We start from the raw sequence: 14,383 nt of genomic DNA, 5'->3' as shown, positions 1-14,383 counted from the left end.
ATGGGGGAATACCATGAAAGTAAGAAGTAGCCCCAAGTGCTGTGCTGCTCCGTATGGTGTCTTTACCACAGAAGATAACCTCTGTCTGCAGCTATTATCAGGTGTATGCACTGTGTTCAATGCAAGGAGAATCAGCAGCAGTTTACATTCACGTGGAATGGACAACAGTATAAATTCCAGTTTTAACCAAGATTATTTGCCTGTTCCTTCACAGAATAGTCCAAAGGGACATAAACTATCCAGACATTACATACACAATCTTATTGGTCCTAAATGTTTATGACATTATATTAATTCGATCTGACAAAAAAAAAAATGGCAAGGACTTTTGGCTTTAGTAGGATATGGGTGTCCCAGAAAGTGGGAGATGACAGAGAGAAAATTTAAAAAGATGTAGAGGCTGCTACATTAGTGAACCTTCCCATTGGTTAAGGTTGGACTTCCTACCACTGGCAAGGAAATGCAGAGCTTGAAAGGCCTTAGATTTGATATTCTGTTCTTAGGGATTCCGTTTTGACCCCTTTATTGGTTAAATGGTAGGCTGCTAGATTTGAGTGTGTCCCAGAGCTAGAAAGAGCTCTGCAGCAGACCTAAGTTGTAATAAATGCAGCTTGTCATTTGGATCTTATAACCTAAAAATCCAGTGGTTTAAGATGTAGCTTGAGAAAAGCCTATCATTTGGGATTGTATGACCCAGAAAATCTTACAGTAGAAAGTTGTCTGTGTTAGATAAATATGTCAGGTGAACCCTATGACAGGTGCTCTTTCTTTCCTTCCTTCCTTCCTCTTTTCCTTCCTTCCTTCCTTTCTTCCTTCATTCATTCTTTTTTCTTTTTCTTTTTGACAAAGTCTTACTCCATTGCCTAGCTAGAGTGCCATCGTGTTGGCCTAACTCACAGCAACTTCAAACTCCTGGGCTCAAATGATCCTCCTGCCTCCTAAGTTGCTAGGACTTCAGGTGCACTCCACAATGCCAAGCTAATTTTTCCATTTTCAGTAGAGACAGGATCTTGCTCTTGCTCAGGCTGGTCTCAAGCCTCTGAGCTCAAACAATTCTCCCACCTCAACCTCCCAGAGTTCTAGGATTACAAGCATGAGACACCATACCCAGCCTCTGATAAGTCTTAATTAAGGAATTGCAGGATATACCCCTAGATTTCTGGAGCAAACTCATGCCATTTACAGCAAAGAGAGCAAGTGACTTCTACCCAGTGACCACATTAGCCAAAACTTCTTACTGTGAGCTGGGTATTGTAAGTCTTAAGGTTGGGCAGTCTCAGGAATAATTCATAATAAAAATGGAAGTAGTACATCTAGGATCAGTTAGGTCCAGAGAGCACAGACAAGCTATACAGACAAGGGTACATATCTCCACAACACTGAGCACTCCTGCACCTGTGGTCTCTTGTTGCTTGGATTATCAGTTACTGAGAGGCATCCGGAGGTCTTCTAGTACAGTTTGCATTTGTCTATTTCCCCTTTTTGCAAGCTTTTGCTGCAGTGTTAAGGCTATGTTATTGGTATATGCTCGTGCACATGCATTCTTAGGTCTTCCTTTGTAACTTGCCATTTTCTTTGAGAATTGTTTCTTCTTAACTTTTATGAATAAGAAAGATTTAAAAGAAAAGATACATTATCAAAAGGCTTCTCCAAATATATTAAATAATTTTTTCTTCCTTTCTTTTTTTTTTTTTTTGCAGTTTTTGGCCAGGGGTGGGGCTGGGTTTGAACCCACCACCTCTGGTATATGGGGTCAGCGCCCTACTCCTTTGAGCCACAGACACTACCCCATATTAAATAATTTTTTTAAATTATGGGCACTGCTCATAATAGAAACAATAATTCAAAAATAGAAAACAAAAACAACCCTGGTCACTTGTCGATAGAGGAATGGCCAAATGACTGATGCTACGGCCATTTGATCTATATTTTGAAAGAATATTTATTGCCATGTGTGGCAAGTGAAGTAATGCTAATAAAATGTGAAAACTACACATTTAAGAAGTTCCTCCTAATGTTTAACTTGGCCTTCTCCACTCCCATATGGTCTATATAAATAAAATCCTTTCTTTGTCACTGCCATAAAGCTATTTTTATAGTCTCAGCTCACCAAAGTCAGCTTATCCTGATTTTCTGCTTTCTTGCCCTGAAGTTTAACCTGGACTCACTTAATTCCATTGTCTGTAACATTAGCAGACTCTTTAAATATAATGTTAATACGTCATTGCTATGAGTAGAGTAAAAAAGCAATTCAGTTACTTTTCAAATGCCTTATCTGTGCAAGAGTTCTTAACATGTTATAACAAACAGATACATCCATATGCTATTCTCATTCACTTATTCAACAAATATTCTTGGAGGTCCTGCTATGTGTCAGATGCCCTTTTTCCATTTCGAAATCAAGAAAATCCTTTCCACTTTGAACCAGATAAGGCTGAAAACCATTGATTGGCAAATGAGCAAACTGGGGAAAAGAAAGTCATAAAAACCAGATGAATCCAGGAGCTTTAAAAACTGACATAGCTTTACTGGCTTAGATCTCAGGCCCTCTTTTTTCTCTTATTCACCAAAGTTCTGTTTTCCAGAACTGAGATTATGATTTATCTAAATAAGAAAGATATTAGAAAAATATTTTATAAAATGACAAAATGGCCCTATTGAATCACTAGCATTATGAGAAGACAGAAATAAATGAACTATTTGTTCTGACTCCCATGGCTTCTGGTCACTATGCCAGAATCCTTGGTTTCTGCTATATTTGCAAAGCTGTGTTAACTCAGGAAAATTTCCATATAAATAAATTATTTTTAAAATTAATTTTTAATGAACTGGCAAAGGTGATTTTTAATAGCGGAATTTCACAGCAAAGGAGCATCCAAGAAAACTCCAATTATCTCTCTTCTCTGTAGGGAACAGGTATATGAAGTGTAACAGATGTTCTCTAAACTCCACTAGCTTGAGTGAGTTCCAGAACAATTAGGAATGATTTCTTATTTAAGATGGCAGACTGAGTAAACATATTTATTTCTCCTCCCTAGTGAGATACTACCAGAATAATGCTAAAAGAATAATGAATGTACAAACCCATAAAAATGATGAAAAAGAGAGGATAGTCATAGTCAATGAGAATTTTTAAGAAATGTTTTGACTTTAGAAACCCTGGATGTGGATGATTAAGATTGCAATTGCAATGAAAATAGAGGAAGTTACAGGGTATGCCAAGAGTAGCTCACAGCAGGAAAGGGGACTTATACACCACATCAGCGGAATGCTAGAGAGACTGGGAATATTTTAGATGAAAACTGCATTGGAGAGTGAGAGAGAGAAAGGTGAAAATAAGGGAACGGTCATGATATGTCTCCAGAGCAGTTAGCATTCCCTGTCTATTTCATCATCCACCATGAACAGAATGACCCTCTTGAAGTTTATCCCTCCGTGCTTAACACTCCACCCCAAATACACACAAGCTTTTTTTAAAAAAAAGAAATTAAAGGAGGAGCCTGGGTGGGGGTGGGGACTATAGAAGTTAGTGTAAATATTCCCATACACCCTAGTGTTCTGGAATGTTGGGTGCCCAACTGTGATGACTAAATCCACACCCAGTGACCCTAAATCAAAGCCAGTTTCACCCCATGGACACAGTTTTGGGTTGGCTTCACGTTCCTGCATTCTGAAGAAATATATTTATTTCTCCTCCCTACTGAGATACTACCAGAATAATGCTAAAAGAATAACAAATGTACAAACCCATAAAAATCATTAGACATTTTAAAAACCTGAAAAATGAAGGAACAAGATAAAGATAAATAGGATACTAAGTCTAGAATAATCAAATAATTCAAGGTAATAAAAGCAAACTTAAAAATGAACTTTATTTAGTTTTCTTATAGAGATTCAGTAAGATATTGTTTCTATGAAACCATAAATAAAGCATGCTACAAAAAGGAAGAAATGGATTAATAAAGCTTTTGAGAATTAAAAATAGATTGCTGAAATTAAGAAATAGATTAATGACACACCCTTATCTCCCATATATTTAATAGAAGCCCCCACAAACATTTCTTTATAACTGTTTTCTAAAGTATGTTTGTATGGCAAACCTGTGTTTATTATTCTTGATGCTGTCTGGAAACAGATGGCACATTCAAAGTGAGTAATTTGAGGGGTGATCAATGAAGGGACTATTTACAAAGGAATGAGCTTGGTAGAAAAAACAAAAGATTAGTGTAACCTAGCTGCTAATAACAGCAAAGTACCCTTCCCACCCCTAGCCCTGAAGGGAGTCAAAAGAAGGAAAAGAAAAAGAAGAGAATAAGGAAGAGAAGAAGGAGAGGGAGAAAAATGAAAAAGGAGAGAGAGAGAAAAAAACCCACTGCATGGCAAGAACTGCCTAAAAGGAGATATAACTTGGATAGAGGAGTGCAGGCAGTTTTGCCTCATGGCTAGCATAAACATGCTGACCTGACTCATTTCCTCCTCTGATCTGCTAGTGGTTTCCATTCCTCAAACACAAATGAACAGCAAAGGAGACTTTTTTTCTTTTGAGACAGAGTCTTACTATGTCACCCTTGGTACGGTGCTGTGGCATCACAGCTCACAGCAACCTCCAAATCTTGGGCTTAAGCTATTCTCTTGCCTCGGCCTCCTTAGTAGCTGGGACTACAGGCCCCCGCCACAGTGCCTGGCTATTTTGTTGTTGTTGTTGTTGTCATTGTTGTTTTAGCAGGCCCAGGCCGGGTTTGAACCGCCAGCCCTGTGCACGTGGCCGGCACCCTAACCCCTGAGCTATGGGTGCTAAGCCAGCAAAGGAGATTCTTGAAACAGTCATGGAGCACCATGGTGCAGAGGGGTAATTCTGGGTGAGCAAACAGAAGATATCCACTACTTGTGTGCATCTGCATATGTTGGTTATGCCCTCATTCTTCACTGGTGGTTTAGCTGAGTATAAAAGTCTAATCTCATTTCTTTCAATACATCTGAATCTGTAATGATTTGTCTTTTTGATACCAATCTGTCTATTTAGAATTCAGATGTCAATCTGAGATACCCTCTTTCTCTTCGGTGTCATTTAAAACTCACTCTTGGTCTTAGATCTTATAAATTTTCAAGAATAAGATAAAGCTAGGATTTATAAAATGTGTAAAAATTAAAATATATATGCCCCTAAAATAAGAAGTTGTACTTTAAGATTCAGGCTCATTAAGTTCAAACTCTAAGACACCATAATAAGAATTATCCCACGAATTCTGTCCTTGGTGTTTATTGTTACTCCAGAAGGCAGAATGTTCATGTTAAGACAATTAACGCTAGTTAGCAAAGGATAAGTGTCAAATGAGAGGTACAAATACTATCATGAATATTTAGAGAAGGTTCTAGAATAGTTAAGGAAACAGGAAAGAAACTATAGCTCAAGTTGGAAGGACTTAGACCAGTATGGAGTTGGAATGGTCTGTTTTAAGTAAGAAAAATAAAAATCCCTGGAGATAATGAGGGAAAAATTTGTAGAAATTCAAATAAGATCACTTTTAGCAAAGTCATCTACTGTGAGTAGAGATAGTGTTTGTAGAAATGGTCCAGAATAGTCAACTTTGGGGAATGTGTCAATAAAGAATGACTGAGAGGTTTTCTGAGTGGACAGTGGACCAGATTTCACAAATCAGTGGCCAACAAAGCCGCATGGTCTTAAAAACATTTTCTAACAATACCCAAGGGAGGTTGTCTGGGAAATACAGATCAACAGAGAAGGTGAACACAAGAAGCACTAAAGTAATTACTGTTTGTCCTGAAAATGTAACAGTTGTTCTAGTAATACTGCTAGTAAAGAAAAAAATGATGAGAAAACAAAGAAGGACAGATAAGGAGGAGAACTAATTTGGACAGGGATGAGAACATATGAAAGATTATCTCATCTTGTCAGACACATATAGTCAGACTGATACCATAGGAGGTTGGGCAGTAGATGAACAGTGACACAGAACACATTGGTGTAGCAGACTTTTGTGGACAAACAAGAATGAGGGTCTTCTGGTATCATTGCCTCAGTTGAAAATTTCATGCAGCTGAGCCTCTAGACACCACCTTTTTCTCATCATTTCAAGCTATATTTCACCTTGCTGGTAATAAAGTCCTCTAAGAATCCAATCTCAAAGGAGCTTTCAAAATACGATAGAAGAAATGTTATGACCTAAGATTGTCTAAGACCTGATGAAACTTTTATGTGTCCATGGTTATAGATAACATCCTTTCCTCAGTAGGTTTTTCATAAATGCACACCTATGTCACCAGAGAAATAAGGTAAAAATATGCAATTGAATCACTTTCAAGGTGTTACTGTGTACTGGAGAGAGAAAAGCAAGTTAAAAGCACACATCTGGATGTGTCTTGCGTCATCTTCACATGTGAAAGACATAACATGGCTGTCTCCATTTCTTCCTGAAGATCTTGGCCTAAATTGATCTCTCACCAAATTCCTAAGACATCTTTTACACAGAGCGTTATCTCTGGCAATTAATCCCTCTCTGGCTTCTGTTGCTGTCTTTGGCCTTGTTGGTTTTTGTATCCTCCTGTCCTCCCATAAGTGACATGTATGTATACAGATTTCTGTTAAAGTGAGGGCAGATTTCTGTCAAAGTAAGGGCAAAATGAGGTAAGCAGTCCACCTAGGACTAGAATGAAGAAAACAAAACCAGCGCGTGGATCAAGATTCACTAAAGGATTAGCTCCTGGAATTTTCAAATACATGTGTCGATAAATTCAATTTTGCTTAAACCATTTGCCATTTTCTGTCCTTTGCAACTGAAAAGATATAAGCAATTAAATGCATATACACTTGAAGTTCAAAATGAAAATGTATTTCTGATTTACTAATGTCCTTACGTTTTCTGTGTTTATTCATTTATTTGACCCATTTATTTGAAGGCAGTCCACCTAGTCCTACTGGTGGACTGCACCACCTGTCCACTGGTGCAATAGTTATTTGTTAATTTTAATTGACATGTATCCTTATTATCTATGCAAGGATCAGTGAGTTTATTTTCTTGCTGTGTGTATAAACAACTTGAGTCCTATGCCACAGTGTCAGCTGTAAAGTTTATACAATATTTACTAAAGCTTTTCAAAGATAAGAACGCTATGTAGGAAAACAAGATATTATGTATATATAAACTGTGGCCTTGAATCATTGCTTTGGAGAACTTTATAAGTTTTAAACTTATCTAACATTATATGTCTCTTGATCATGAAATTATTGAAAATACTGATGGGAGGCCTCAGATCTTTTATTAATGAAATGTTCGTGTTAATCAGAGTAGGAATATAGAATAGGGGTTTAACAAAAGATCTGGGCTAGCATACAGACACTATTGAACGAGATGGTATGTGGAAAGAAATGAAGGGTGGAGAAACCCTGGTTAAGTCACTGTTTATCACCAAGGCTTTATCAGAACATAATAATTACTTGGATATTTCTACTCATTTCAAAAAGACAGAACCTTCTAATCTACATGGAGGGATGTTCAAGACAGTTTGGAATACCTTCCCTGTGCTATCCCCACTTCCTATCTAGTTAGTCATCCGTGCACCAGTGTATAGAGCATGGACTGAGGTCATATCCTGGGTTCATGTTCCCACCTCTGCCACTTATTTGCTGAACTGGCTTGGGTAAATCACTTCATCTCTTTGAATCTCATTGTTTTATTTATAGAATGAAATGATAGTATAAAGATTCAATAAGATGTTGGTTAAAAGTTTAAAATCTAAAACTTAGAAACTTTAAGCATACTATATTAATTTACTTGCTTTAAATTAAATAAATTTAATCACTAATAAAGTTAAATCTGACCATAGAATCCCCTTTTTAGAAGGCTGGCAGGAAATTTATTTGAAACATGAAGTTACTGGTTACTCCTTACGTAATATTTATTTATATTTTCCATTATGGAAACTTGTACCCTATTGTATAATTTAAATGCCTACTTGAAGCAAATTTCTTCAGGAACATGATTTTCAAAAATAGCATAGATCAGACTCATAGTTAAATGAAGATAAAAGGGACAAGCTATATGCTTTTTTGGTTAAAAGAATTGAGAGTTGGGTTATATAATAAAAATGAAGAAATTCTAGGTAAATGAACAGTTTTAATCAGCATAACTTAAGACAATTTTTATCTCCAGTAACTGTTAGGCTATCTGATGACTGGCTTACTTTTTCAGAGTGTTGAAGGTATAAAAGTTAAGAGCTAAAAGGAAAGCAGATATTCTTATTTTGTCCATTATAATTGAGGTACTGCTTTTCCCAGATTATAAATCTTTATTGCCTCACAATTGTAGAGATTTGGAGGAAGGAATAGTAAACAGAGAGATACATTAATATTTGGTATTATAATGCAAGTATATTTAAATTGCACCCTGATTGTACTTGAAGTATATTTTGTCATTTTACTAAGATAGTAAACTTGTACTTCATGTGCACATTAATCTGACATATATTTACTTGTCTCCTATAGTGGCTAATACACTGAGCATATAATACAAAATAAATTCTCACCCTAGGAGCTTAGTCTATATTGGTGTATGGGAGGCAAAAAAAAAAAAAAAAAAAAAAAAAAAATCAGGTAAAATGGGCAAGTTGAAAAGAACAAGATTGTCCTATAAAGAGACTGGACAGTTTGGAATGAGAGCTCTGCTGAAGGCAGCCAGGAATAGGAATCACGCGTAAATGAATAAATGGATTAAGCATAAATTGGAAGAGACAGGTCATTAAATAACCAGACATATTTTCTATAAGTGTTCAGTACTTTTAGTCAGAAATTGGTTAATGGGACATTGAATTTTCATGTACTGAAAACTTCAATAGATTTGTTTTTTCTTTTCCCTTTTTAACAATTTCTAGTATTTTTGCTATTATTCTGCTTCAAGATTTTTTTTCTGAAGTATTTTCCCCTGTTTTCTAGTTTTTTTATTCTGGCAAAATACACATAATGTGCAATTTACTGCCTTCACCATTTTGGCTTAACAAGTGTTAAGCGTACATAGTAGCGTTAAGTGCGTTCCTAATGTAGGGCAAACATCGCGAGACTTTGGTTACTAATTCAATCGCTTCACTAATTATTGATCTATTCAGATTTTTTATTTCTTCTTGAGCCAGTTTCAGCGATGTTTACTTTTCTGGGATTTGTTAATTCCATCTAAGTTATCTAGTTTGTTGGCATATAATTATTTATAGTATTATGACATGATCTCTTTCATTTCTGCAAATTGAGAGTGATGTTCCCTCTTCCACTCTACTACATAGACATACAGAACTAAATGCAATAATATTTCCTTCAGTTTCCCAGCATTAGGAAAGAGTCCACTGAGACATTCAAGTTCATGATTGTTGATTATATACTAAATCCCTGAAACGGGGTTGTATTTCTTCCTCCTTCTTTTTATTATTATTCACATTTTCTATTACTAATGTGTTTTCCTTTTTGTTGTTGTTGTTCTATCGCTCTGTGTTGCTTACAGTTCAATTTGCTGCAACAAAATGAATAAACTAGTCTAGTGTGTTTAGACAAAACTGGCTTTTTAAAAAGTGTTCAGCTATTTGGAATCCAACATTGATGGGTGGGAAATTGGGAGCGGACTCCCACTGCTGGCTTCAGGACCACACCACTCCCAGCACAGTCCATGCCAAGGGAATGGATGTCCCTTGTCCAGCTGTCCAACACTGGACAAAGAGGGACCCATTCCTGGGATCTCTGCTACAGCTACCACAGAAAATCCAAATGCTTTTGTGAGTAGAATTTTATCAGTAGAATTCAGATCTTTTTTTTTTTTTACCCACCTGGTTTTATTCCTTTTGAGGTGATACTGCTGGAAAACACTCAGATTTCCTAACTGTTTAATTATAATTTATTTTAGTCATTATAACTCAAGCCACTTAGAAATGTAAACAAAACTTTGAGAGCAATTTTCTCCTTGGATAAAAACATCTGTCTCCAAGGAATTTAAATATGTTCCTTGTTTGTTTCAGCTTTTATATTTTTAGAGACTTTCTGTTATACACTTCTTTATATAATTCATGTTTATATTATATAACTGCTAGTATTTGCATATTTTGTTCCTTGACTTAAAGCTTACTTGAGCTCTCTCTCTACACCATTGTTACATACTTCTGAGATAAAAAGTGTTTATATTTTCCAAGTGTTTGAAAGAGTACCTACATTTAAAATGTTTGTGACTGTGGTGATGGCATACTACAGAAACAAATATTTGTCTGATGATAAAAGGAGAAGAAATTCTGTGACAAGGGGAGAAAACTATAATCTTTACTTAGATTAGTGGTAAAAAATAGTCATTTGGAATCCTGATTAAAGACTCATTTTTAACAGCTGTGCATTTTTCTCTTTTGACTTAAATCCATGTATTATGGTGAAAATCTCTTAGATTTGAAAACAATACTGTGAGTCAAGATTCCCAAAACACAACTGTATAAAATCTTCTTCTTGAGGAGGAGAGCAAGATGGCGGCCGAGTAACAGCTTCCTTGCATCTGGGCACCATGAGTCTGGGGAGATAGGACTCCAGGCATCTCTGGCTGGTGGGATCTGCCTATCATCACCCCTGTGAGGATACAGGGAGTCAGCAACAGACTTCTGGACCCCAAGAGGAGGACTAAAACAGTGGAATAATGGCAAGTGGTCACATGTATTCAATTGGTCTAAACCCGCCCGCAACTGTAACTTCAGTAGCAGCGAGACTGCAAATCGGAAAGGCCTTACCTGTGAACTGTTTTGGTGTCTTTGGAATTGGAACTCAGTTGAACTGCCTTGTGGAGAGCCTGAGCGGGAGTGCGGAGAACTTTGGCCGTTGTCTAGGGCCCCAGTCTGAGCCGCTGAGCCAGATGGGGCTAATAGTGTTTGGCTGTGGGCCACAGGAAGCCATTGTGAGTGATCTGCTCCGGCAAGCTCCGCCCTCAGGGTTGCAGAACAAGAATTGGCTGGGAGCCGGTAACCTAGTGACTGAGTAGCCTAAGGGTGGGGTCTGAGTCGCCTTGCAGACCTAACCCTCAGGGGCAGAGTGAGACTGGTTTTGGCACACTGGGTAAGTGGATAGAGACTTCAGCAGTGATTCCAGAGACAAGCACTTTCCTGGGAAAGCTTCTGCTCAGCAAGTTTACAAGTTCAAAGTGCCTTTTAAGTGGGCTGAAGAGAGATTTAGGGTGTCTACCTGCTGGGGTTTGAGAAATCAGCAGCCTCCAGTTGTATCAGAATTGTGATTAACATCTCATACCCCAGAAGACCACGTGTTGCCCAGACAATATTCAACAACATATACATACTGCTTTGTTTTTGGTTGTGTGTTTTTTTTTTTTTTTTTTTGGTTTGGTTTTTTTTGTTGTCGTTGTTTATTTTGATATTGTTGATTTTTTTTTTGTTTTTTAATTTCAACCTTTTCCGTACAGATCTTTTTTCTTTCTAAATTTTTCTAGTTTAATAATAATTTCCCATTGCTGCCTTTTTCAATAACTAGAACTTCATTTTTGCTAGTGTTTCTACCAATATTATTTGGTTTTTCACCCAATTTTATCCCATAAAGTTTTCCATCTGCTTGTTTTGATTTGATTTATAGCATTTTTGTCTTTTTTCCCTAATTGGTGGAGGTGGGGTACTGTGTCTGATCAGGTTAGCAAAGAGCTGCTGACCTCAAGGGAACCACCCAACTGGGCACCCCAAGAAGGTGGGTTTTTTTTAAGGTTGTGTCAAAGTACCCTACTGTACACCTATATTGCTCTGTCTCCCTCTTTCTGTGCCTCTCTTCTTTTTGTCAATATTCCTTTTACCCACCCCTCTCCTTCTCTATTTTTTTTTTCTTACCACTCGGTCCTCCTTTCTTTCATCTATTTCTTCCTCTTCAACCTTCTCATCCTTCTGGTCCTGTACCAAAAGGACTCATCAAACCCTTAATCCACAGGAACGAGAACTTATAGTGCAAGAGGAAGTGAAAGGAAAATTAGGGCAAGGAAACAGATAAAAGAAATCACTCATGAGGAAGAAACAGGAGAAAACTCCAGGCAAAATGAAGAACCAGTCCGGAACAACCCCACCAAGGGACCATGAGGTAGCTACTGCAGAGGATTCCACCTATAAAGATATGTTAGGAATGACAGACTGGGAATTTAGAATACACATGATGAAAACAATGAAAGAAATGATGGAAACAATGAAGGAAACTGCTAATAAAGTGGAAAATAACCAAAAGGAAATCCAAAAACAGAATCAAATAAGAGATGAACGATATGAAGAATATAAAAAGGATATAGCAGACCTGAAGGAACTGAAACAGTCAATTAGGGAACTTAAAGATGCAATGGAAAGTATCAGCAACAGGTTAGACCATGCAGAAGAAAGAATTTCAGAGGTAGAAGACAAAGTTCCTGAGATAACTCAGATAGTAAAAGAGGCAGAAAAGAAGAGAGAGAAAGCAGAACGTTCACTGTCAGAATTATGGGACTTTATGAAGCGTTCCAACATACGAGTTATAGGAATCCCAGAAGGAGAAGAAGAATGCCCAGAGGAATGGAAGCCATACTAGAGAATATTATAAAAGAAAATTTCCCAAATATCACCAAAGATTCTGACACACTGCTTTCAGAGGGATATCCGGCCCCAGGTCACCTCAACTCTAACAGAGCTTCTCCAAGACACGTTGTGATGAACCTGTCCAAAGTCAAGACAAAAGAAAAGATTCTGGAAGCTGCCAGGAGTAAGCGCCAGCTGACCTACAGGGGCAAATCCATCAGAGTGACCGCAGACTTCTCTAATGAAACTTTCCAAGCAAGAAGACAATGGTCATCTACCTTTAATCTACTTAAACAGAACAATTTCCAGCCCAGAATTCTGTACCCTGCTAAGCTAAGCTTAAAAATTGACGGAGAAATCAAATCATTTATGGATATACAAATTTGAGAAAATTCACCACAACAAGACCAGCTCTACAGGAAATAATTCAACCTGTTCTGCATACTGACCACCACAATGGATCAGCAGCAAAGTAAGAATTCAGAAATTAAAGGACAGAACCTAACCTCCACACTGATGCAAAAGATAAAATTAAGCAATGGACTCTCACAAAATAAGATGAATAGAATAATACCACACTTATCAATTATCTCAATAAATGTTAATGGCTTGAATTCCCCACTGAAGAGACATAGATTGGCTGACTGGATTAAAAAACACAAGCCATCCATTTGCTGTCTGCAAGAAACACACTTGGCTTCAAAAGACAAATTAAAGCTCTGAGTCGAGGATTGGAAGACAATTTTTCAGGCAAATGGAATTCAGAAGAAAAGAGGAGTTGCAATCTATTTTCAGATACATGTGGATTTAAAGCAACTAAAGTCAAAAAAGACAAAGATGGTCACTTTATATTGGTCAAGGGAAAAATACAACGAGAAGACGTTTCAATTCTAAATATTTATGCACCCAATTTAAATGCTCCCAGATTCTTGAAACAGACCTTACTCAGTCTCAGTAATGTGATATCTGATAATACCATCATAACAGGGGACTTTAACACTCCTCTTACAGAGCTGGACAGATCCTCTAAACAGAAATTAAACAAAGATATAAGAGATTTAAATGAGACCCTAGAACATCTGTGCTTGATAGACGCATATAGAACACTCCATCCCAAAGATAAAGAATACACATTCTTGGAGAGAGGCGGAGCAAGATGGCAGCCGAGTAACAGCTTCCTTGCATCTGGGCACCGTGAGTCTGGGGAGATAGGACTCCAGGCATCTCTGGCTGGTGGGAACTGCCTATCATCACTCCTATGAAGATACAGGGAGTCAGCGAAAGACTTCTGGACCCCAAGAGGAGGACTAAAACAGTGGAAAACCGGCAAGTGGTCGCGTGTGTTCAATCCGTCTAAACCCGCCCACAACTGTAAGTTCAGTAGCAGCGAGACTGCAAACCAGAAAGGCCTTACCTGTGAACTGTTTTGATGTCCTTGGACTTGGCACTGAGTTGAACTGCCTTGGGGAAGGCCTGAGCGGGAGTGCGGAGAACTTTGGCCGTTGTCTAGGGCCCCAGTCTGAGCCGCTGAGCCAGACGGAGCTAATAGTGTTTGGCGGTGGGTCACACGGATCCATTGTCAGTGATCTCCCAAGGCAAGCTCCGCCCTCAGGGTCGCAGAGCTAGAAACGGGTGGGAGCTGGTAACCCAGCAACCAAGTAGCCTAAGGGTGGGGTCTGAGCCGCCTTGCAGCCCTGACCCTCGGGGGCAGAGTGAGATCGGTTTTGGCACACTGAGTAAGTGGATAGCCACTTCAGCAGCGATTCCAGCGAGAAAGCTGGGAAAGCTTCTGCTCAGCAAGTTTACAAGTTCAAAGTGCCTT

The sequence above is a fragment of the Nycticebus coucang genome, chromosome 1 (genome assembly GCF_027406575.1).
Source record: "Nycticebus coucang isolate mNycCou1 chromosome 1, mNycCou1.pri, whole genome shotgun sequence".
Taxonomy (NCBI): Eukaryota; Metazoa; Chordata; class Mammalia; order Primates; family Lorisidae; genus Nycticebus; species Nycticebus coucang.
This window is presented reverse-complemented; position numbering follows the sequence as displayed.